At 38.5% G+C, this 24,592-nt stretch overlaps 1 long non-coding RNA gene across 3 annotated transcripts; it reads left to right on the plus strand.

Moving 5' to 3' along the window:
* Positions 1 to 9,751: 9,751 nt before the first annotated feature.
* LOC139132859 (uncharacterized) lies at positions 9,752 to 20,966 on the plus strand. 3 transcript variants are annotated; one of them, XR_011552460.1, is made up of 4 exons: positions 9,752 to 10,210; positions 10,888 to 10,969; positions 13,982 to 14,095; positions 18,779 to 20,966. It is a non-coding gene; the product is annotated as an uncharacterized lncRNA (long non-coding RNA). The 3 variants fall into 3 exon arrangements; XR_011552459.1 differs by lacking the exon at positions 10,888 to 10,969 and having other exon boundaries at positions 9,754 to 10,210; XR_011552458.1 differs by lacking the exon at positions 10,888 to 10,969 and having other exon boundaries at positions 9,756 to 10,210; positions 13,988 to 14,095.
* Positions 20,967 to 24,592: the final 3,626 nt, after the last annotated feature.

A 24,592-nucleotide genomic window follows, 5' to 3' on the forward strand; every position in this document is an offset into this window, starting at 1 on the left:
TCGAAGTTGCTAGCGAGTGGCGTCAGTGGACAGACGGGGCAATTGTCACCACTGTCCGTTGTGATTACATAAGCAACGCGCTCGGGTAACACACAGGAAGTATGAATCGCTTCGGTTACGTGCCTTACTAATACTATGACCACACTCTTTTAGTTCTGGTATATAAAGGAACATTAATAGTGGAGCAGCCTCGGTCAATTTTAGCACAGAATGTCTCCCAGTAAATATGTAGTCTTCCCAGTAACTAAAGGCTGACGGTAGCCAGCTTCACTTGGACACCCGGACCATTTCGACAGGAGTTATTCGACGTCTAGTTTTGCCGCGGCCACATTGATTCCCCTTTTTAATCACTTCCAACAAGGGAAATTCTCATTTCACTCCTTTTCTTCATGTTAACGCACGTTTTAAGGCGAAGCTAATTCTAGTACTACATGTAGTACGTTCAAGAACGTGTTAACTCTCACTCCGAGGCACGGTAGCATGGCATTCATTAGTGTCTACCAGCACGCATTATCGCCTAGCGCCTTCTTTACCTCATAACTATACATGTACTTAACTTTGAATCATTTCAACCCACTCTGATTTGATTTGTAATTAGCCATGGATTGACTGCTCACACAAACAGCTTGGCGGTCAGAATGATCAGGATCGAAGTGGCAATAATTCTGGCTGGACGTTGATCAGTAATTGGACGATGTCGTTACCTACTGAGGTCCTTAGGTGCGCGCGTGCTACTTTTGATTTGAGCCTAAAATAAGTTTCCCGAAACTTACATTCAAAAACGCTGGCTGGTCAATATCGACGCACAAAAAACTATAAAATTAAGAAAGTTCACTAGTAATTTTTGAAATGCGAAAAAAGTTTAGTGTAAGTTAGGGTCGTGTTATAGAAAAAAAGGCATATTACGCAAACTTTCGAAAACAATTGTTCCTGTTTTTGAAGGTCAGTGAACCGCTAAATACCGTGGTTTCAGTAAGTTGCGACGGAACGATGTTCCGATGTTTTACAGGACGAACAGGATAAAAAGTTGTGAGTGACAGTAAGCCGGTACGACTGACGTTTCGAACGATCAAGGGACCGTGTTTCCATGAGTGAAGTGAATTATCCCCCTGAAAATCTCCTTGAATGAATAGAATAGCTGCCAAGAATACATATACTATAGGAAATGTCGCTAATTTATACATCAATTTATCAATTTGACAATCATATGTACAACGACAGTCCCTAACACAAACTACATGAACAACGCAAACGCAAAGCGTTTCTTCGCAAACGCCGATCACGCCTGTTCTGAATGTGAAATACAATAGAGCATGGAGGTGTATCTGGTACTTATGTGTAAATGTAGTTCTAACCTCTTGACACCTCATGTTTCGCGATGGAATCTGCAATTGCATGATATGAATTTTCTTGCCACTGTGAGCAAACCAGCACTATCATGTTTATATCGCTGGGAACTATGATATACTTACAAAATACCGCAACCTCAAAGACAGATGCAATGAGCATTATCATAAAACACATGATGGACTTTCGTCAATTTATAATGGCGCTTCAGTGAAAACTGGGAAATTCCTGAAAAAGTCCACTGACTGGAAACGCCATGATACTGGCCACGGTCCCTCCTGGCACGTATTTTAACATTTATTTCCGGGTTAAATTTCTAGATGTTTCGGCATAAAGTCGTAAATTCCGACCGCAAGCCGTTTCGTGTCGGCCTCTCTGTTTTCTAACGTAAGTCGTTTCGGCACCGCGACATCTATTTATCACAGGCTACCTCGATGGACTGCCTACAAAGCCTAAGATTAAAGTTGTTACAAAGTAAAGCTCTAAAACGTATAGTGTCAACATTAGCATGTTCTATCTTACAGGGAACATGGTAAAACACAGTAATATCTTCACATCATTTCAATTCTGTGACACAAGTTTATCGATAGCACTAGCCGCTGATAAATCAAAAGCTTGAAGGCGGATCCGTTGGAGAAAAAACAAAATGCACGTAAAAGTAAAGGTAAGAAGGCAAAGGTCAATCAAGCTTACGAATACGACTAGTCAGTCAATGACTGATAAGTTTGCCCCCCCCAAAAAAAAACAAAAAACAAAACAACAACAACAACAAGAAAAACAAAACAAACAAAAATCGAAACAGGGATGCTGAAACGACTTAGGTCACGATGCCGATGTGACTTGCGGCCGGAAATTGAGATCGTAACGACATGGGCTGAAACGACTGGCTGGAGGCCACCGGTAGGCCACCGGTAGCCAGCGCTACGCAAACTCTTTTATTCCACAAGCTATCAGTCTTTTTAACGCAAATTTTTATCGTGGTAATTACAGTTGTCAAAGTGTAGGTCAGGCCCAGATCATTCAGCTATATCATGGCTGTGAGGTAATCGGCCTAATGGCTTCCTCAAATATCCGAGAGAATTTCTGAAAATCGCCGTTTGTGAAACTTTCCTTTGACATCTAACGATGCGATCAGAATTCGTCCGACCTTCGCGACGTCAGAACTACGAGTGAAAGACAAATGATAGAAACATAACTTTTTTCCAAAATGCAGAAAAGCCACTGACATGAACAATTATGCAACAAATCACCGTCCCTCCGTGGGTGAGGGACGGTGAACAAATGTAGATCGTGTGAAACGGGTACGCTTTTCCCGCAGAGGAAGTCCTTCAAACGGTGTTTTCTTTGTACAAAACGTGTCAATTACCATTGCGCCAGTAAACTCTCTAAACAATCATGAAAAAAATATTTCAGCCGACAACATTGCAATGAACCAAGTCAGTTCAATTTAGTACAAAAATGAGATAAAGTTCACAGGTCCGCATTTCATAGCCAATATATTCCCCGGAGAAATAACCCATTTGAGAGGTTGTCGGACAAGTGTGTCGAGGTATCGAGAGAACGTACCGGCTATCAAATACTACGCAAAATAGTAAAGAATGAGCTACAAAATCACTATAAGTTTTAAGTTGCAGGTAGAATAAGTCAAGCAAGCTTGTCGAAGAGAATGTTGCATCGGACATCAGAGGTATCGAAGATAACATCTGACAAGTGTGTCACGGGTGTCGATCGACTAGATGGCTTTCAATTCTACTGGTGGACTCAGAAGGAAAAAATCAAAGAAAAATTAGTCAGAGGAAAGCATTAACGAAATCAAGAAAATCAGTGTATGTCTCATTGTACTTGTCCGTGCACAGTCCCTCCACCCAGGGACCGTGGTCCGCGTAAGCTCATTTTTAACCACAGGCTTTGTTTCTGTATATGATTTTACTGTTGGACAAAAACACCGCAATGCTACGCTAAAATTATAGAATTGATTTCCTTCCCAGAGAACTTGTTTCATATTATGATACGCAGATCGATGGGGAAATAGTTTAAAGGGACATTATTTGATCTTTCGACCTATATTATTGCAAACGAGAAGTTGATAATGTTGTTCGACTTATTGAAAGATGTCTAAAGAACGGTCGACCATAGACAACTTCCATCCCGTTTGCGTACACTGTATAGAAAAACCTTGGTCAGAGGTTAATGGTGGGCTACCGTTGACCTGCGATCAGACCACACTGCTAACTGCTATAAGGCTGCTGTAAGGATCTGAGTGTAAAAAAAATAAACCACACGAAGTGAAAGTCGAGAGCGCAGTGTAGCAGTTTCGGGATTCCCTATTACCGATGCCGTTTGCTCAGTTACATTTTGACGGTCAGTTTTTCATGGAGATCTTGACGGCCAATCCTGCTCTTAGATACACCATTCTTTGCTGCTACAGAGCACATTTTTGTGATGGGCATTTCAAATGCCTACAAGCTGCAAGAAGCCGACGACAAGGCCTATAATTGCTGATTTTTTTCGTCTCGTTTGTACCTCCATATGTAGACTTGCCCAAAGCCTGTGGGCATAGAAATGTCAAAACAGCGGAAAATGAAGTGGATAAACTTCAGTAGAATGCAGTCACTTTATTGTCGAGGTGATCGCGAAATTGAAGCATATACAACAGAGGGCCCCTACTGTCTGTGATTGAAGCTGCTTTGGCGACTGACACGTACCGTACACCATGTACATTGTTGGGTGAAAGCTAGCTCTGCGTAACACGGCTGTGCAAAATCGCTGGCAGCACCTCGGTCGCGGCGTGCAGTTTCTCCACAAAAACAACCCATTTTTAATCCCAAACTCGCACTGAGTTTCGTTTTCGAGCACACCCGCCTCGCCTGGGTACACGATTAGCCCTGCGTACAGGTCTTTGTGTTCCCGGCGTTATACGGTGTGGAGGCCGTATAACGCCAGGAACACAGACCTGTACGCAGGGCTAGGTACACGATGTGCTCAGCTACGCAAAACCCACTTTGGGAGTGGGACGGAGGCCGTAAACGACGTATAGGGTCTAGGCGCTGTCATTACTCACTTTTGGTTCAAAATGCTATTCAACTGATACAAATAATTACACGATGCATTGAGAATAACAACATTCGAACAGATCTTGTGTGTCGAGAGGTGACTCCAATCGCGAGCAGTATCAATCGACAGTACAGTACCCGCTCGGCGCGGTGTCACGATGTCACAGATGCTACACCGTGCACTGTTCTGTCCGAGTGCGATGTTTCCAAGTTCAACAAGTGATCATGTCGTGTTTGTAAAACAAACCAACGTAATGGCAAGAAAATGCCCTAAAAATCTTAAAAGTTGCCGAAGATTTGCTAACGATCAAATGCACAGAAAATGCATTACTCTGTACCTGTTTCACTATCCCACAGCATCTGACATCGTTTTAGTTTTACCATTGACCCAATTGCGTTTATGGTTTATGGTTTATTTTGTTTCACAGTCCCTATCATCGATACTAAAATCAAACTTACAAGCAAATGCCCTGTTTATTTCACTATTTGACAGTAGTTTGTGAGACGTGCATTTGTTTATGCGACGTGAGCTCCTCGATATGCATTGTGCTGAAGTTAGTGTGTAGGTGACGGCCGCTCAGCGTTCTAGCTGTACTTGATAGTTGACCAATGCGTAGTAATATTGGTCATGTGCTGGGGTTCAATCATGGCAGTTGGTTCAAATCGCGCGGACGCCCAGTTACAAACATTGAACCTTGCCGTAAAGAGCAAGAAGGTGGTTTTTACATATCCTTGAAGCCGTCCATAGTCACAATTTAGGTCTCCTATTGGTTTGACCGGGGATTTCAGTCATCGAAAAAATGAAAAAAAAAAATCAAAAGATACAAATAATGTCCCTTTAATGTTAGGTATTCTTAGAAGTCGGCTGTCCTTTGTTTGATATTATGATTAGCAACTGCACCCTTCGTTCATTTGCATCTAAATGAAGCCGTCTTGGCTTTGGATTTGCACATATGCATGTGAAATGAGATTTCAACCTGTCGTTTTCACGGGTTGAAGCGATGTTGTAATCACCGTCCTCCACCCACCTGGGTGGAGGGACGGTGTTGTAATTAATGGTTCATTGTGTATGCACAGGGGGCAGATGAAAGTCCCCGGGGTGGGAGGTTTTTTGTGCAACGGTTTACCTTATTTGATTTTATTAATTTTGACTGTGATATTTCAAATAAAGCTTTCGAATCCAAACTGTCTGACTGTGTTTCCAACGTCCTTATCTCCTCTTCAACCAGTGCACATACCACTCTAATTGCTGCGCAAACATTGCCAACTTGTATCAGCGTATCAGCGGATTGGCTTATTAAGTCAACACCACATCCGTCCCACATGTGTGGGGCGGCTGTGGTGTTGACTCAATCACTTAATCCGCTGATACCGACAAGGATTAGCAAGTTGGCAATGTTTTCGGAGCAATTACAATACACACGTTGGAGAGGAGATAAGGACTTGTCGGGTAATATATAAAACAGTCAGACGGTGTGGAGTCGAAATCTTTATTTGAAATACCACAGTCAAATTAATAAAAGTAATTTTATTAATTTTGACTGTGGTAAAATTAATAAAAGTAATTTTATTAATTTTGACTGTGGTATTTCAAATAAATATTTCGATGATCAAGAAAGCAGTCAGACAGTTTGGAGTTGAACTTTATTTGAAATATCACAGTCAAAATTAATAAAATAAAATAAGGTAAACCGTTGCACAAAAAACCTCCCTCCTACCCCAGGGGACTGATTTCTTTCGCCTATGGTGTATGGTGCGAGTACTATCAGTGTCAAAGAGGTGAAACGATAATGGTGGTGACATTTCGGGCATTCTCCAAAACAGTCGGTTTTCACTGAAAAAAACAGCCTTTAATTTTAGGAGCGGTGAAGATCGCCCAGGTCCCCTGCTTCAAGCCATCGTTCACTGAGCACTGTTGATCGCCACGATTTAGCTCCGCACCGAAAACTGACGCATCAGCAATACAGTATTTGCATCAAAGCACGTGTTTGCATGACTTTGCGGTCCCATGGCACGCGCCGATAGCATTTTTGTCAAAGGATCAACAAAACATAGCTAAACTTCTGTAAGGCGAAACTAGATTCTAACGCCTCCCCTTGATGATAAACATATAAATGAACAGTATCTGATTGGTAAGACAAGAGACGTTACATGACCGCAAAATCTTCACAACAGTCAAAGACTAATTCTCAGAAGCAGTTGTCACTAGTCTCTAACGGTCCCATCCTACGGGTGAGAAGTTACGCAATTTGTGTGATTTGTTAATTTCATGGCCACTCCATTTGTGGGGTGACGGCGGTTATTCGGGTAAAATTCCATGGCCTGGGATCCCCAAGGCCGAAGAAACTGACCAGACCCATAGTGACAGTTGAAAGAACGCTAAATTTTCAGGTACAGGTAGTCAACGGAGCTGTTCATCGAAAAGGGGCAGGGGAATCGTTTTATTTTTTTAATGGCAGTGGATATTTTAAGGGCAGTGAAACAATATTTTAACTGGATGTGTGGCAGATTTTGTTTGTTTGTTGGGTGGGTAAAATCACATGATTGGCGTTTGGAACGGGTTATTAACGACTGGCGAGAGAAAATGCTCGTAAACTTGTACAGAACAAGAACATTTACGATATACAGCGGAACGCAGTCAGATGTGTCTCGCGGTAGCTACATGTAAAGAGTACACCAACAACCGCACACTATCCAAAATACAGTCAAATGTAATAAAGTTGAGGAGAGCTGATGTACATCGGCTTTCATCTGTTTATATTACCAATAAAATCAATTATGAAGTATGAAGCTTTTTATATTTTGTTCTTCCCCCGAAGTGTATAGAAAATATACCGTATGGCGACATGTCTGAACTTTTCGTATTGTTTTCCCAGGCATAGAATTCCAATTGCAAAGAGTTAGCGAGTATATAGAGATGGAGCGTTTTACAAGATGGTCTATACCAGACTGCCTGATTAAGTAAAAAAATCCTGCGTGAGAGATTTAGAATTGACGGACGTCCGAATTCTACTTGTCCAGTTTATTATGAATCATTGTACGTAAGCGATCAAGACTTCCAAAGAATTCTATAGACAGGCACGTTTTATAACAACTTTATAATCCTATAATCCGCGGACAACTAAGATCATAATATTTAGCAAAATGCTCTCGTTTCGATTTGTTAGGGTTGCCATCGCAAATGTCGCTCATTTTTTATGACAAATATGTGCAGTCAGCAGACGACACTCTCTTGTGAGTTCAACTTTGTTAAAATTGATGTGACTTGCGACGAAAATTGATTAATTGACACATAACTATAGGAGAGCTGCATTACATTTTGTACCGGTGTGTTTTCGAATATTGCCAATACACTCTCATTAACATTCACCAGGGGCATCAACGACATCAAAAATCGGCTCGGACGTGAGTCAAGGTTGTTTAGCGACATTGCTTAGCAACGCAGCTCGAAAACTTATTCTTGGAAACAGGACGGGAGCATAAGTCAGGGCCGGATTGAGCACAGTACCTATGGTACCGGTGGTTATTTCTTACAAAATATGTGATTCGACTGCGTACTTCTTCTTTTGGCCTTGGACTTTCGCCGCCTTGCCCCAAACGTCAATCAGCAAACAAATCATAAGATAGTTCAGTCACATTAATCTTTACATTTTGATGCATAAATCTTTTGTGATTAATTGTTATTCTGACTACCTAACTCATACACCGGTACCTCCAAGCTCCATCAAATCCCACATCAAGTTGTGGTGAACACCAAGCTCAGTTCCGCATGTGAAATCGCGACCGTGACCCGATGATGATGAATTGCATAAAAAAGTGCTTATATTTCGCTTTTCCCGTCATAGGGGGGTGCCTACAGGTTGATAGTTATTAGGCTATACCAGGCTAATTCCAAAGCTTGTTCAGAAATTGAAACAGATACGATATCCAACTAAAAACCGTGTTTTATACAACTGATTCGTTATCTTTTCGCCTAGACCTTGTTGTGACATCCTTACTTCTGGAGCAACCTGTTGAGCGCGGCCGAACTACAATATTTCTTCAATGTCTCAAAACATATTGCACCACGTTGGCGCATTGGACACGTCCTTGTATTTTCGTCAGAAACTTAATACAGTAGGTTTGGATATGACATCGGTTATAAATGATGGAATATTAAAGATTAAAATACTTTTATCGATCGACAAAAAAAAAAGAAAGAAAGGGTATGTTGAATCAAAGTCGGGAGACACGATACTTTCCACGAATTAATCAACAGTGAGCAACGACCATGAATATTTTATTCAACTTTTAAAATTTAGTTATCGACTTTCTTTGACACCCCCGTTTTTTTGGTTCGGAAATACTGTCTTCAGTCGTTTTGGTACCTCGTAGTATGACTGACACACGATTACAGGCCTTACCCAAAGTTTTAATTAGGCCTAATTGCTGCTATTTTTTACTATTTTGAAAAAGACCTCGCCAAATATCCGGTTCAGCCAGGTGCAGCCAACGAACAATTCACTTTTAAAGGGGTCCTTACTAATGATAAGGTATATAGTGTGCACGGCAAGCAATGTGAACTGACTAATTTTCAGTCGAGAGGGTAATTAATTCATAATTTGCCCTCCCACTAAAACTTTTTCGACCTACCCTGCCGCACTCAAACCCACTCCCCACTTATTTTTGCCCGTTCCCCCTCCCTACTATGAATTTTTGAAGCTGCCCTGTGGCGAAAAAAACTTGCCAATTTCCCCGCCCTGGAAAAAAATCCCCTCAAAATGTTGTCATTCCTTTTCCCCTGCAGACATGAAAAGTTATAAGTACTAGCCCTGTGTCCCAATCCCAGAAACACCATGGCTCAACTTCCCCTGTCCCCGTTTAAAAGTAGCTTTCTCTCTCCTCGTTTTTCGCCAAGCCCTGTCCCTGACAATCAACCGATATCTGCCCTGCCCTACAAAACAAACACTAAAATTTGCTCCCCTGCCACTTTATAAAACATGTTCCCTGCCTGAGCAAAATTAAAATTTCCTCTGCCCTCAAAAATCGCCTCCGAACAGCTTTTTTCGATGTTCCTGTTCTGTGCACGGGTTTGGCACGTCTGTGTGCCTAACACAGAATATTCATGAGGATAATATTGCGTAAATACAGTACAAGCCGCAGTCTGATAGCACGGCAAAACTTGACCCTCTAGCCTGCTGTCCTTGAGTTTGTACATTTATCTGGTGTAAGACGAAGATGGGGCTAAGTTAGCAATATTCTTGTCTAACGAGAGCGAAAAAATAACATTTTCTTCAAGATTAAGTAAAAAATGATAGTTATCATCAAATTCTTCGCAGTTCGTTTCGTGAATATTTAAACCTAAGGAGCCGTAAGCCATATTGGTCAAAGGTCAATCAGAAGACCCAGTGTGGTGTTGGCGTGGCGTCGCTTGCACGTACCGCCAACAATGATCAAAATCTCCAGTCGTTCATCTTTTAGCGTTTACTGACATGTCCCGCCCGTGTTTAGGAATGTCTACAGTCTACCCTTGAAATCCTGGACCATCTCGACGACTACGCTGTACGTTTTAATCTAGTACAACTGGAGAGTCGTCCAATCGTGTCGATGTCATGAACTGAGTTACGTTTTAGAGCTACTACCCAGAAGCTCAATGGTTCGACAAGCAGCAAGTTTTATTCTCCGTTCAATCGGGACGAAACTCGACAACCCATTTTAGCAATTTGGACGGAAGAGGGCAACTCTTTTTCGCACAAGCGAAAGGTCGACCCCCTCGATCGCTGCTGAGTTCTGCATCAGCTGGACGGTGGTCGTGTACATACCAGGTACAGGTATGTATAGTTAACTTGTCCTCTTTGTCTTATGTAACCAGCCCAAGTGTCTTTTCTTACATACGTCTACTCCTTCTCGTATAAACGTGTTCAGCAATGTCTTTATCTTGCAAAAATGTCTAACGTTTGTGTTGTTTAAATCATCGATATTGCTGATAAAATTTCAAATAAACAATGAACATCTAATTCCCAGGCAACTTCATGCTAATGTACCTTTGTGGCGAGGGACTGTACAGAAATTACGGGGGGGGGGGCTAGGGTTGGGGTGTTGGTTGGTGTTTCGAAAATGTAGAATAATCACCCTTCAAAAGTGTTTTCAAGAAAAGATTGCCCCCAACTTTCATTTGTCCTTTGTGTCACAGTCTTATTTGATGTTTTATTAATAACTGACGTAAAATTTCTTATCTGACCTTTGAACTTTCAAAGAATACCCTAAACCTTTAGAAACATGTAATCACTTGGGTGAAAGTCCAATAGCATATTTGTTGTTCACATCTGCTTTCAAACGCTATTCTCACCATCCGGTACTATTCGAAAAACCAAATTTCTTGCACCAACATTCACTAGTAACCAGCTCAGTCTAATTAAGTACATTAATATCAATAATCAAGCATCTATAAATACACAGATGTGGCTAGTTCTGTATTGAAAAATAAGATTTAATGGTTTCCTCATAGATACAATGTGAAGTGAATCACCGTCCCTCCACCCACCGGTCTGGAAACAGCTCCTGTTTCTTTGCTCCGAGCCGCGTTGCTGGTAAATATATCAATTACAAAAAATCTCTGAATCTCTGACACCTTAAATGTGTGACAAGTACGTGAATTCGCATTAAAAATATACTAATTTTATCCAAAATGACCAGAATGCATGGCGATATTCACTACAGCGATTTTGCTGGATAAACTTGTCGAGACCAAAATATATTGTAACATAAGCGTTTTGATATTGAGGTGGGAGCTTCAAGGTTCTTTCACATTTTTATACATAAAAATTCATTTCTTTTCAAAGCTGTCGCGTACTCTTTTGGCCTCCAAAATAGAGCTTGCAAGGAATTGCTGCTAGACAACTGTATGCGACAGTATCCCTTAGTTACACAGCGGAGCTATATCGGCCGCTAGGTTTGAGTAATGTTAGAATGAAAATCGATTCTAGAAAATAAACTTTTTGAAGACTTACACCTCGCAATTCCCCATTTTCAAAAATAGGTAATATTACTAAGGACATAGAACATACAATGTCTAAGTTGAAAACATTCAGCGCTCTGCATTATACATTAGACTACTCTGTGCACTTTATGTGAAGATTTCAGTGCAGGTATGCACAGTATCCTCAGTGTTTGCATGTTTGGGCAAATATTTAATCACAGCACAATCTTTACCTTGTGCAAAATTGCACATACACCAAAATTACTGTATTTTCACAAACTTACTTCAGCTCTGAAGGATGTTGGCTTTTACTGCAGTAGGAAACCATACATTTGTGAAACATATGATGAGTAAATTCAAATTTTAACAGTCATTTTGATTTTGGTAATATTCCTAAGGAACAGAACATGCAACGTCACAGGTGAAAACATTCACCTCTGTCAGTGTTCAATCTGGGATGTCAAAACAGGGGGTCACTGTAAACCCCTACTCCTGTCCCAAGGGGACCATTTTAGAAATTCGGGGGACATCAACACACATGTAAAACCCTTGAATCTTCTGTGGAAAATACTATATTCTGTCAACGTGGGATTTAAAGGGACATAAGCTGTAACTTGTTGCAAGTTTTTCAGTGTTCTGCTTCTGTATCAACTACTGTGTCTGATCCTAAAAAGTTTGTCATGCTGAAATTTCAAGTATTCTTTTTGTCAACACAGCTTGTATGTGTGTAGTGATCATTGTTTATTGTTTACAAATGAATTCTAGTCCAGGCTTGAATGCAATTTTCAACAATACCGTAATTTCGTAGATTATACTCATTTAGGTTGTGTTGATATGCTAAATACTTGGCTTTAAATTACGAATTAGGGATTCAATGCATAAAGTGTAGGAAACCACAAAACAAAGTTCTGAAAAAATAGCCAAAAGATACAGCTTATGGAGCTTTAAATAAAGTTTATATCAACTCTTAAACATACTGTTAACTTGTATGTATTTGGAAATTAATGTTCTGGAAAATCAGATATGTCCGACCTAAAATATTGCTGTTCAAAACGATCATAGCTGGCCCTAATGGATGCTTGCCTTGTAGTGTTCAACCTTTGTATGGGTGGTAGACGTTGCAGACGCTTCAATTTGAGGACATGCCCCATCATCTTTGTCTAAAACAGGGGTGCATCAACTACTGGCATTAAAATCCAAGTCGCAACTAGCCTATCGCCATTATGCACAGTCTATTTTGTCTTGTTTACATTCATTAGCCATGTCACATGCACACAGCTCTACCCTACATCAGTCCTTTCTACCCAGCTTCTTATGCACCACCTTATACACTCTCACAAACTTATTTCAACTTGAAAGTTCACCCTTTTCCTGCCAGACAGTATTAAGACTATAACTTCCCAATCAGCCAAGTCAGTAAAACGCGGTATTGAGCCCAAACATGGCGTTTTTTCACCTGCTTGGCTTGGCCTGTTATAGCATCTTAGTCCAAAAAAATCAGCTTACAATATTTATGTTTTCTACAGCCTTCAAATGTATAATATTATGTTAAAATACACCATATGGAATATGTTGTGTTTCATTTATTTTAACCATCTTGACCTGATGGTGAAATATGGACTTGGCAGGAAAAGGTTAGCGCATAAAATAATGCTTAAAGATACTGCTAGTGGGCTTTAAAAGGCCGTGAGCTGCAACACTGTGAAATTTGTCCAACCTCAAAGTACCTTCAATTTCTTCAGATATTCATTGCAATCTACAAATTGAACGATATAGTCATTAACTGTGCCTCAACAGCATTTGCTTGTGGCAGAATAGACAAGAAATTGAGCACATCTTTGTTAATTTTAAATTTCCCGCAATTTTCAAAATCTTGCCATAATAAGTGAAAACAAGAATTTTTCCTCTAAGTGGAGTGAATCCCTTTCCCTTCCTTTCAGTGGGTTGCACCATGTTGTATTTGTAAAGATTTAAATGTGTACATCCACCATTTACGCTGTTTATCATGTAGTTGCATGTAGGCGGCCATATTTGGGTGCGGCACCCATTTATTATTTGTCTTACAAGAATCTCCTCATGCAGTCCAACTCTGTGGATAATTACACTAGAGTAAACATCTCTGAGTTATGTAGAAATTTGCTATGAACTGATTTTAATCTAAATATAAAAATCATAAAAATAATGTCAAAAGTTGCAACTCATCTGCCTTAAAGTAAACATGAGAATAATTCTGATCTTACCTAAACATGGTATGTCATTTTATTTTGCATCACTTCATTAATGATTTCCAACTTTCTAACTTTCTAAATTAATGCAATTTCTGTATCAAATGAAATGTGGTCTTATTTTCAACATGAACATTTTGTATTATTGTATAACCATGGATGTAAAAAGAGTCAATCTTTCATCCATGCTTAGTGCATGGGAATCCGATGATGTCAAGCCTTTGTAGGCCTGGGAATGCTATTGTCTGATTCAAATGTGAATACCAATTGATAGCCAGATGAATATGATTATTCATTGTCATATTGTCACATGAAATATGATGATTCATCATCTGTGTTTCAGATATTTTGATTTTTCACAGTAAGAGTTTTAACTCTTTTATTTATATCCTTGCAAGTTGCAGGCCCCTTGGAGATGTTTATTAGGCACTGAAAAAGTAGGGAAAGGGTAGTGTCCCAAGGAAAGACAGAGTTACACAAAAAGGCATGCCAACAACAGGAGAATAAGAGAGGTATGTACTACAAAGTCTGCACTGATAATTTTTTAGTCTAAACCAGTGAACTTTGAAGGACAAGGTAACCAAAGCACCAGTGTTGGTGAATTATAGTACATGGTAGAACCATCATGACACAAGTAAAATCAATTTTACTTAGTTGAGCTTTGATATTTGGTTATACATTTGCAGAGCACCAACAGCTTTAAGCGACAAAATCTGCCTTTTTAGCTCCGCTGTCAGAGACGCGGAGCTTATCCGATAGACTGATTGTTCGTCGTCGTCCGTCCGTCAACAATGGTCTTCTTCTCTGAAACCGCAAGTCAGATTTCTTTGAAATTTGGTATGGAGGTTCATAGGAGTGACCTCACTCAAGATTGTTCAAATTGTGGTGAAATTTGCATAATTGTATTTTTGGGGCAATTTTTCCTGTTTTTGGTCAAGAAATCTTCTTCTCTGAAACTTCACGTCAGATTAATTTGAAACTTGGTATAGAGGTTCCTGGAGGTAACCCCAGTCAAGGTTGTTCAAATTGTGGTGAAATTTGCATAATTGTATTTTTGGGGCAATTTTTCCTGTTTTTGGTAAAAAAGTCATCTTCTCTGAAACCGATCGTCCGATTGCTTTTAAATTTGATGTGCAGTTTACTTAGGGTAACTATAGTCAGATTGTTCAAATCATGGTGAAATTTGCATATTTGTATTTCAAGGCAATTTTTGTCGTTTTGGTAAAAAAAATCTGTAAAAATCTTCTTCTTCAAAACTACCAGTCAGATAGCTTTGATATTTGGTACATAGGTCCCTAGGGATGATCTATTTCAGATTTGTTCAAATTGTGCAGAAATATGCAAATTTGCATTTTTAAGGCAATTTTTGCCATTTTTGGTCAAAAATGTATTTCTCAAAAAGTACTGGTCTGATAGCTTTGAAATTTGGTATACAGGTTTGTATAGACGAACTAAGTAATATATATTGAATTTCTGATGAAATGTGTAATTTTTGTGTTTTGGGGGCAATTTTTGCCATTTTGGTCAAAAAATGTGTATTTCCAAAACTACTCATCTGATAGCTTTGCAATTTGGTATACAGGTTCCTACCGATGAACTTAATGATATTTATGAAATTATGATGAAATCTGCAATTTTGTTATTTATGGGTAATTTTTGCCATTTTTGGTCGAAAATGTGTTTCTCAAAAAGTACTGGTCTGATAGCTTTGAAATTCGATATGCAGGTTCGTACAGATTAACTAAATTTGATATTTTGACATTATGGTAAAATCTGCAATTTTGTATATTTTGGGGCAATTTTTGCCATTTCTGTTAAAAAAATTGTTTCTCAAAAACTGCAAGTGGATAGCTTTGATATTTGGTATACAGGTTCCAAGGGATTATTGTAATATGTGATATACTGAAATTATGGTGAAATCTGCAATTTTTATTTTGGGGGACAATTATTGCCATTTTTGGTCAGAAAATTTTATTCTCTAAAAACTACTCGTCAGATAGCTTTAGTGGACGTGTTCTTTGGAATGATCCGATGTAAAAATTCAAATTATGATGAAATCTTCAATTGTATATTTTTGCAGATATTTTAGCATCTTTTTCTGGCCATTGAAATGAGCTATCAAAGATTTCCACCTTCTTCACCAACATGTGTCAAAAATAGTTATTCTCTACATAAACACAGCGGAGCTATATCGGCCGCTAGGTCGCTTGTTAACCTTCCCTTGAAGATACAGATGTAATCGATTGTTATGCAGCTTATTCAATGTCAAATTTTGAGATCACAATGAAATGTGTAAACCCTGCAAATTATTTTAGAGAAACATACAGATAAAGTATCGCCCAAAGCTTCGCTTTTTTTAGCCTCATTATCGTTTCCGTATCGTTTCCGCATCGCCCAACCCCAAATCCAACATCATCACTCGGTTGTTTGGTATTGTTTCCGTATCGTTTCACTAGCGCATCGCCTCATTCACGGAACTCAAAGACATCAGATATGAGATATCGGGCATGAAAAGTCGATGTCATTTCGTCAAAAGTCATCGAAAATTGAGAATATAGACAAGATTTCATCTAGTTGAAGGTAAATGATCGGTTAATAATCATGAATTCGAACGTCTTGGACGATGTGGGTACGTGATTTAGAGTGATTGGCGCGGCGTGACATATGTAGGCCTACTCAGATTTATACCGTATGCGCACGGTGCGATAGTTTTGCCTAAAATTAATTTATTTTTGATGGATAATTGGTTGCGGAGTGTAACTCTATAGTATGAATTGCGTAGCAATTATTGAAACACTTGGAAGTTCCCGCTATCAGATTGTTATCAATGTGTTGTGACTAAAGGTCACGGACTTCCTCTACATCATAATTTATTCACGTCAATCGGGTTTAAAGGTCACTGTGTAAAGCGTTAGGTGAATTCAAGGTGGCATCACTATATGTGTTAACCTAGTATATGATACACTGCAGTTATTATTTTAGCAATTCTCCTTACTTTGTATGGCCAGTTTTTTCTTGTGCGCTTTCAAGGACGTACATGTATTTAAAAGCTTAAAAATACTAATTTCAGTCATTTAAAATGGTCATTCCGCACACAGTACCACACATTTCTGGGTTTCTAGTCAGTGGAAAGTTGTCCCACGTCATTTTTTGACACTTGTCTCATCGGGCAACCGGTACTGGTGTTTCAGTTGCAGTTGCCCAAACGCGACTTTCACTTGCAACCGTTAATGTCTGTCCCTGGTAGAGTGCTATCTTGTTACAAAAATGTTCGCAAATAAAATGGTATACAAACTTCATATCAAATAAAGCAATTCGTAAAAGAAACGCATTATAATCACAATATGTTTCAACTTTGTTCCCATTTTTGTGTGTTGAAGCAACATTTCATGAATGGATAATGTCGGACATATGGGGTCGGACACATGTATTTGATCTTTCATTTTGTATACCTTTACTCTCAAAAACATCGGCAATGCCAGGCGGCGAAATTTCCGAAGGCGGCAACTTTGCTGTTGCATTTTTGAGTGAATAATATGCCGTGGCCAATTGGGACCATGAAATTGACTTGATACGATGCAGCGGCGATGTTTAGGCTGATACGATGCGGAAGCAATGCAAGGCTGATACAGAGGCGGTAATGAAACGATATAGAAAATAAACAAACTGATGCGACAGCAATGTCGGAAATGATACAGAGGTGATCTGAGGCGAAGTTTTATGCCATACTTTATCTGTATTGTTGAAACAACTTAAGGGGCTCTTAGATTGAGTTCAAAACACAAATGTACATAGCATAACATACAATAATAGCATAGTCAAACTCAGGATGAGCTTTTAACACTTTTAACAGCTTTTAACTGGCCAAAATATTGTTGAAGGAATCCATGAAGTGTATTTTATGAACCTTGCCTGGGAACACAACTTTGAAACAATATCACAAGACAAACTCATGTCCAAGAGTTGCAAATTTAATATTGAAAGATGAAACAAGCTTACAATGTATGCTCTGATAACATGTTCCAGATTACACGATGTGCTAAAAAACCATAGTTTTATCTTTTATTAACATTATACGAAACTGTTTTTTTTTTGGAACAACCAACTGTGTGCAAGAAAACTCTTGCCTTATTTCACAAAATGTAACTTAATATACATTTTTTCATAAAAACATTTGCATAGTCAAAACAGCTTCAGTGTTGCACCCGCTGGGAACAAGGATATAGTTTTGAACTAGTATTTACTTAGTGGCTGGACTGACAGTTATTGAACAGTATTCAACAACAGTCAGTCCATGCTTCAAGTATCTCTATTATACTTCAAACTTTTTTCTGTATGGCTGTCTATATAATTTCTTGAAAATTATATGAAATGTATATAACACGATTGGAACTAATTTGGGATAATTGGATTTTCATATTTTTCAAATTTCTCAAAGATGTTAGGTGCCCTATAGTTGAATGTTGCAATATTACAAAATACTCATAAAAACAAGTGCGTAACGTAAAAAGAAAAGTAGATGAGGTTACATTTGTAGATGAAATCGACATTACTTCATCCAATTATCCCAAATTAGTTCCCATCGTGTTATATGCACTCAAATAATGCATGATATTGAAAAATCATTTGAAATGGTAATTGACAATGAGTCTCCTTCAAAGCATTTTTTTCAAAATTTTTATTTTTAGTAGTCTACAGTTTTCTCTACACATGTGAGCTATGCCTGGCTTGACTAGGGAATCTCTGTTGGTACAAATCAGAATGAATCATGGGATATTTGTAGTATGGGTTGGGTCTTTGCATAGTTAGCACTATTAGATATACAGAGTCAACAATTTTGTCACAATAATTGTACAAATGTACTAATGGGTTCAAATAAAATTTAACAAAGCAAAACTTACTTTAGTTGAGGGTTATGTAAATTGACAGTTCCATTCTGATGTGCTCAAAGGTCTTTGGACAAGGGTGGCCAATGTTAAAATGATACATGAATTTCCTTATGTTCCTAAGCATAGGTGGAATGGAAGGCAACATAATATGTTCAAATCAGTAATAAGTCATGATACCAGAGTTGTTCTTAAAATATCAAATGTACCATATTGTTAGTTATGACAGTGACTTTATGTATTATGCCATCATTTATCTCACTCTTTGCATGATTTTAAATAACCATCATTTATCATTTCTACCTACAGATTTTAAAGAGGAGAAGTGCAGTGATCAATGCAGATGAGAAGGGTTTCTGGAATGATGTAACTGCAGACCTGATGTCTGATGAGGAGGTCCCACCAGATGGAAGGATAATTGCCTCCAGGCCTTCTTGGCGATCTGACAAACTAAACGATTTGATAGGATAGACACACTCAATCAGCGAATGCTTAATGACTCTAATTCAAGACACTACATACTGCAGAGGAAGTATGGCAGAGCCAGTGAGAGACCACCTGATAACAACAGTTCAGTGACAATTGTGTGAGACAGAACAGTGATGCATAGCTTTTCTGAGTAATTATCCATCATCCCTCTGTTGGTCAACAACTGATTTGTTCTCAATTTTAATTGCTTTACTTGAAAAGTAGTACACAGAGCTGGTGTTGTAAGTTCAGTGAAATATAAAGTCATTAGCTGGCACAGGTCAGTTGACACCAAGAAAAGTTTAGTATAACCAAGGCATAACTTACAAATACTTCACAAGTACATCTTTGAAGTACTGCTGAAATTTGTCACTTTGACGTATCTGGATTTGTGTCCTCAAGAATTTATCAAGGTGCAGTTACAGTGTTTAAACATGCTGAAACAAATGTGAGCCACACCGTGTTACTGATGGTATTTTTTCTATTTCTTGTCCAAAAATTTCTCTGAAATTGCTTGTCAGATTGCTTTGAAATTTTAAATGCAGGTCTCTTAGGATAATATAATTGAAGCAGTAATCAGTTTGTCCTGAGATATGCAATATTGTGTTTTTCAGAGCAATTTTTCCTAGTTTTTGAGATTTTGATTAACTGAACAAAAGCTACGATTTAACAGTGCACATACATGTATGTGATAAGTAAGAGTTAATTAAACATACACTACAAAAAAATTCACCCCAGTGACAGTTCCTGCACAGGCCCTGATACAAACTGTGTTACAGGTCTGTGTCAGCAAATACAGAAGGAGTTCTATCAGGGGCTGATGCACATGTCTGTATCAAGTACTGTAAACACATGGCTGTATTTCTACCAATTACAGCACCTGTACACAGTGCTGTGAACACTGATCTCTAACAGGGTCTGAAATTTTTCAGTGTTCAAACAATAACATTTCTTTCTGCTTCTATCATCAAAATTTGCCAATTTTTACAACAAATTTACACCCTGAAATCCATACAGATTTTCAGGCCCTGCAGCTTACACACCACTGTACGCACACCGGTGGTCAGGTGGTTCAGTGCTGCAATTATAGGTCTTGATACAGTCAGAATTTACAGCATTGTATACAATCCTGTACCACCATGAATCAGAATTTACACAACCTAAAATCTGACAGGTTTTTACTGGTCTTGCAAAAAAGGTTATTTATCTGGGCCTGTTACAGGTAATGATTATCCCTCTGTTACAGGCATGTGTCTGCATTTTCTTGCTGTGTAGATAGCTTGAGTGCTTCATATTCAATCAAGAAACTCTTGAAATGATTTTTTATTCCTATATTTAAAGGTACACATAGTTGATCTTGTAATTTGGTGAATTACACAGTCATTAGCTGACACATCTCAATTGACACAAATTAAAATGTACAAAACTTAGGAATACTACACATGTATATCTTTAAACGTATGCCAAAATTTACAGCATACTGTAAAGAGCATTAATTTTCACCAGGATTTAATTTCACTATTTTGCTGTTTGGGACACATGATTCACTGGTTTTATTTTCACAGATCAGGCCGTGAAACAATGAATTCTATTATAATTTAAAATTGTCATAGGGGTTTAATTAAGCAGATTTTTAGTTGCTTGTTGTATTTTGGGTTATTTTCCTGTTTTTTGTTTAAAATAATTTCTCTGAAACAGTCAACAGATTGCTTCAAAATTTTGTATACAGGTCAATAAGGATGATAATGGTAAGATATCAAATTGTTCTGATGAACCATATTTCTCCCTGTTAGGCTCAGGCATATTTAAAAGTGACTGCATTAATTGATATTAGAGTTATCAAGGCTATGGAAATTCTTTTTTTACAGTATTGAAGATAACTTTGAATGTGTCTCAGGAAAATTGTTCTGAATGTTTTTTGTCTGTATTTTTTAATCAGTGTAGTTTACATAATGCTTTATATTGCCTTTTATTTATTTTACTAACATTTACACATTCCTTTGGAATAAAGAAGAATCATTTACAGTGATCTTGGATTTGTGTATCTAAATTGCAGTATAGTTTTCAGATGCAATCTGTACTCTATTTTGCTGTAGAAAGCATCATTACATTGGTGTCTTCACTTGTAAAAAGAGTACTCATTGTGTATACACACACACACACACACACACACACACACACACACACACACATATATATAATATATATATATATATTATATATATATATATATATATAGTGTATGTGATGCCTGTATGAGTAGAAATACATGAGTCAAAAGCTACAAAGCATTACTGTTATTTGAGGACCCACCCCCACACCCCAGTTCCCCCGAAGCCAGTGTTGGATAATTATGTAAAAATTGGTGAATAATAAGTATGGATATATGCGGCAACTGACCCTCCCATTATTATGTAATCAATCAATCAAGCCAAAAGTACTGGTCCCTTGATTCTCTATAAATTAGAGAATCCAGTAGTATCCTGAAATACATATATAATGGATAACACGTGAATCCAGCAGAATCCTGCAATGGATTAAGCAATGGATTCTGTTCAGTATCCGACAGAAACCATTGACCACCAGAATCCACTGGCATACATAATGTATATTGTAGTATTCTGGTGGATTCTTGAAGTATCCAGAACAATATACAGAAGAATCCTCAATGGATTTTTCACTTTTGGCACAGTGTACCGGCTAGATAAGTAGTTGACACCAGTTAGTGTTTGACAAGCCTGCAGCTACTGTTCCCAGGCCCTGGGACGGCTAACCAACCAGATCAACACAAACCAAACCCATGGTAAAATAGTAAGTAAACAAAATTCTGTCACAGATCATGAGTTTGGTTCTATTACCCTCTCACCGTCCCCTCTAAAGATGCCCAAATTAACGCAATTCAACTATAGACAGTAGAGGGAGCCCACTCTACTGTTTATGATAACAACATGAAACATCTATCATGTGATAAAGATTTCAGGAGCCATCGACGTCGTGGCCATTTCATAGTTAGTTTCGTTTGTCGGACCACGCGGATGTTCACTTTCCTGTCTCAAGGCTGAAATTTATGCATGTGCGTCAATGGACAAACGTATTCACTTTATTGCCAAATTGGGCGTTAAAAACCCAGCGTACTCAGTTTGTACTGACCCAATATTACTGTTGAACGCTACATGATTGTATCACAAAATACGATTGAAATTCAAAATCGTCGAAGTAAATAAGAAAATAACGCCACCGATATAAAATAGAGAGGTCAATCACGAAATTTTACAAGAGACATCTTTAATATGTGCATGGCGGTAGAAGAGACTGCTTCAAAGGATGGTCACCCATTAATTAGAGTATTATTTTGAGGTCCCGACATCGACTAATTCTTCATCAGGTATTTTCTATGTCGTAAATCACAAATTAAAACATATTGAATATGGGAATCATGTAAAAAATCAACAAGGTCGCAGTTACAAGCTACCTGTGAAAGGTCGCGAATCGACTACTATCGATGGACGAAGCGTGTCGCCCTGAACAGAAATAATTATATTACTTTTGTGAAAGGCATGTAAAAAATTAAGAGAAAATAGCTTCAGGTCATAAGGACCTGCACCAAGCCAAAGCTTCAGGTCCTTACAGAAAACTGCCGGTCCTCAATAAATGCAGTTGTTAACGACCATTAAAGTTAACTTCTCCACCGATACTATGCTTTTGAATGTTGTAATATTTAATTTTTCATATCCTTTTATCAATAGAGTCAGTAAGTATTCACTCCAAAGGACTATTTTTCACATAGATTGCAGAATAGTGTAAATGAATGATCATGAAATATTCATCTACATGATCAGGAATCTGAAAAAGATCACAGCCCTCATCTTCCTCAAGGTCATGCGCACACATTTATCAATGTCAATGTTTTCCATCACGGGGGGGGAGAGACAACGGGACTAACAGGAGAATTTGACATTTTTCCTAGCCATGTCAAATCCCCTACTCTCGGACTATAAAATGATGTCAAACACCCAGGGGCCGGGGAATACAGGCTCATGCACTAGCTACATGTGGCTGATGATAGCGAGAAATTTTTTCTATTGTAACTTTCTATGGGGAATGGTGTTCTCTACATTGCTGTGTACAATAGCGCTGTTCACGGTTACACGTTTGTTCCTAAATACAGCTGTACGCGCGCGACATCGGACACACAGCTTGAAATGCGGACAAATTTTATCAATGTTGCACACATGGCCGTTTTTTGCAGGTTGTACTCTGAGTCCTGAATATGCCTTTTATTATTCATTGTTACACTAGCAGTCGCCTACTAAGATTTGTTTTCGTCGATTTTGCATGCGCAATTTCAATTTCTAAAAATGCGGACAAATATTAATTTTTGCATAATATTATATAGGGCTCAGCCCTTGGTGTCGCGCCAGGGGTTAAGATTGGCAATGTTATTTGTATTGATTCATGATAAACTGTAATTGTTACTTCATAAACGTTTATATGAAAACTATGCCCAGTTTCCCTCTGATGAAAGCAGTTCACGTACTTACACGACGTCAAACCCTGCAGCAGGGCAGGTATAGATTTTCTGTAGCGTGTAAAAATTTTGGACAAAAATTGGCAATTTTTACAATGATAACAGCCTATGGCGTTAAACAGGGACGTATATGCAATAATTATCATTGCAATGGTAACCGCACTGCCCACCTTCCACTTGCAAGCTGAAAACTATAGCGTTCCGTCTAAAAACTTGCAATTTTTGAATCTAATTATTGACACAGGGGGCGCTCTTCTATAATTCAATCCCAGCATTCTTTGCGTATGCCCCCGTTCATATGCACGAAGTTTCTCCGTTTATCTATATCAACGATACTTTGTATCAGCGACATGGTGTATAATAACATTTACTGGCTAATAAAGAGGTATATTTTATAAAAGGCATGTTATATCATAGTAATTTGTTTCGTATTTGTTTATTTACGAGTACTCAAAAAAAAAAAACATGGCGGCGCCCATCATGAGAAAGAAGGGTACACTTCCGGTTACTCGCATAGTATATTATGAATAAGCGCATGCGTAGTCAGTAAGCCGCTGGCGCGACTATTAATAAGAACAGTGACGTAAAGTTATTAAAATGACTCTGAAAAGTTTGACAGACCTCGATACTGCTGAAAACCATCGACACAATCAGTTAATGATACCGTAAAATCTTAAAAGACGTAATCTTTTGCGACATTTAGGCCAACAGTCCATCATGACGCTGAGTTTTGCCTGCCTGTCGTAAAACGGTATACATCGAAACAATTTGAAGCCCTACTCTCGGCCTCTGAGAATATACACGACAGACAGTGCAACTCGACAAAACTGTTAATGATAAGGTCGCTCTGTTTTATAAAATGCACACTTGTTATCACGATATGTCGTGGTAAGAGTACGGCCTTGTGAACTTTGGTTAAAACCAACAAGCGAGCAAGATGTTCTAGCGGTCCACAAACAAACGCAGCGAAACTTGAACTGACTGTCGACTGCAGGTAGTGCAATTGGGCTGTCGTGTAACATCTAGTCCTTGTTCAAAACTTGAGGTAAACAAATACCTCCATGTTCAAAACCAAATATGATAAGTCAACAGCACTGTTCTCGTAGTAGGTTTTTGTCTTAAACTCT

The sequence above is a fragment of the Ptychodera flava genome, chromosome 5, assembly GCF_041260155.1.
Source record: "Ptychodera flava strain L36383 chromosome 5, AS_Pfla_20210202, whole genome shotgun sequence".
Lineage (NCBI taxonomy): Eukaryota > Metazoa > Hemichordata > Enteropneusta > Ptychoderidae > Ptychodera > Ptychodera flava.